This window comes from Vicugna pacos, chromosome 1 (assembly GCF_048564905.1).
Source record: "Vicugna pacos chromosome 1, VicPac4, whole genome shotgun sequence".
NCBI classification, from domain to species: domain Eukaryota; kingdom Metazoa; phylum Chordata; class Mammalia; order Artiodactyla; family Camelidae; genus Vicugna; species Vicugna pacos.
The window spans coordinates 89,589,111-89,590,947 of NC_132987.1; the positions used below are offsets into that span (position 1 = coordinate 89,589,111).

General features: G+C 40.4%; 1 pseudogene; it reads left to right on the forward strand.

Moving 5' to 3' along the window:
* Positions 1-214: 214 nt before the first annotated feature.
* On the forward strand, positions 215-981 carry LOC102532321 (large ribosomal subunit protein eL18 pseudogene; annotated as a pseudogene).
* The last annotated feature ends 856 nt before the right edge of the window (positions 982-1,837 follow it).

Here is a 1,837-nt window from a genome sequence, read left to right on the forward strand (position 1 = left end):
TATCCAAAATCTACTTATAAAATCACTATTCAGATAAATGTATGTCTATACCATGAACTCTTAATCCCAGAGCCATCTGTCTCCTTTGACTTCCACAGCTCACTAGTAGCCATCAGTGTATCTCTGATTCCTTGGTCTATAAGCCTCTTGTCAATGTACTAAACTATCAGGAAGCACTATTACCCAAAGCTCATTTATCCACAGTAGTCTCCTAATGGTTGTTTTTAACTTCAGTCTTTCTTCTAAATTGTTCATCACACCTGCCACTATCAGCCCTTTGAAGGTAGAAATAAAGCATGAGAATTTATTGCATGCCTACCAATCTAAGGGCAGTTTTGAACTTACAACAAGTGACTTATAAATATTTACTGAAAGATGCAGCTTGAAATTTCTCCTTAAGAATCTAGCCCAAGCTCTCTCTTTCCAGACCTGGCTAAGGAGGAAGCGAGTTGACATCTGCCACAACAAGGACCGAAAGATTCGGTGCAAGAAGCCCAAGAGCCAGGATCTCTTTCTAAGGCTGTTGGTCGAGCTGTACAGGTTTCTGGCCAAATGAACCAACTCCACCTTCAATCAAGTTGTGCTGAAGAGATTGTTTATGAGTTGCACCAACCGGCCACCTCTGTCCCTTTCTTGAATGATCCGAAGATGAAGCTTCCTGATTGGAAAGGCAAAACAGTTATGGTTGTGGGGGCCATAACCAATGATGTGCGTGTCCAGGAGGTGCCCAAGCTGAAGGTGCGTGCCCTGCAAGTGAGCATCCGTGCCTGGAGCTGCATCCTCAAGGCTGGGGGCAAGATCTTCACCTTCGACCAGCTGGCCCTGGAATTGCCAAAGGGCTGCGGCACTGCCTTGCTCTCCGGTCCTTGCAAGGGCCGAGAGGTGTACAGGCATTTTTGCAAGGCCCCAGGAAGCCCGTACAGCCACACCAAGCCCTATGTACTCTCCAAGGGCCGGAAGTTCGAACACGCCAGGGGATAACTTATTAAAAAGATTTTGGATGCCAGGAAAAAAAAGAAAAGAATCTAGCCCAAACAACAAAAGACAATTAAGATGATAAAATTTAGCTCTGACTTTTGATTTAGTAATAAAGTTAGTAATCTATAGTCAAATTCTTTTCAGAATTTTATGTCAACTATGAAGCCAGTAAAATCTGAGCAGATGGCAGGAGTACTGAGGATTGAAGGTTGAAGGCATAGCAGTGTTTGGGGGCAGGGACAAGGAAACTGCATAATAATGCATTTTTAGAGTCTAAATTGAACTGTATCTCTGTGACAGTTATTTAGGAAATTCCAAGTTCTTCATGGTTTTCTTAAGTATGGAGTCTGGCAATAAAAAAGAAATCTGGCATTTATCTTGTGGAATTCAGGCAGCCACAGAAGCCCAAATAAATCTAATTTCCATGATTCCTGTGATTTTAATAGCCATTTGCTGCATGGAAGCTATGTGTTTGCTATTAAATGAGAACTATAAATATCATATAATCTGTATACTATAAATATGTAATAATTCCAGAATGACCATGTGACTTCAATTGCTACAAATATAATCAACGCTATGAATCCCCATTCTATTAAGAAATCAATAATTTCAGAGGCTTGAGGTCCCATGTGGCAAAGGTAGTAATTTCTAAGCATCCTTCCCTCAGAGCTAATTCACACGCTTTTTAATGTAAGATAGAAAAATATAAGATGACAAAACGTCATTTTCATTAAAAACTTCAGATGATGTTAGTTAGGTTTATGTTCCTATCTACACCTAATTTTTTTAAATTAGTGGAGAGAGAAGTGCTCCTGAAGCAAAACATAGGCAAAAGTCATAAGATCCTGCCTCATGT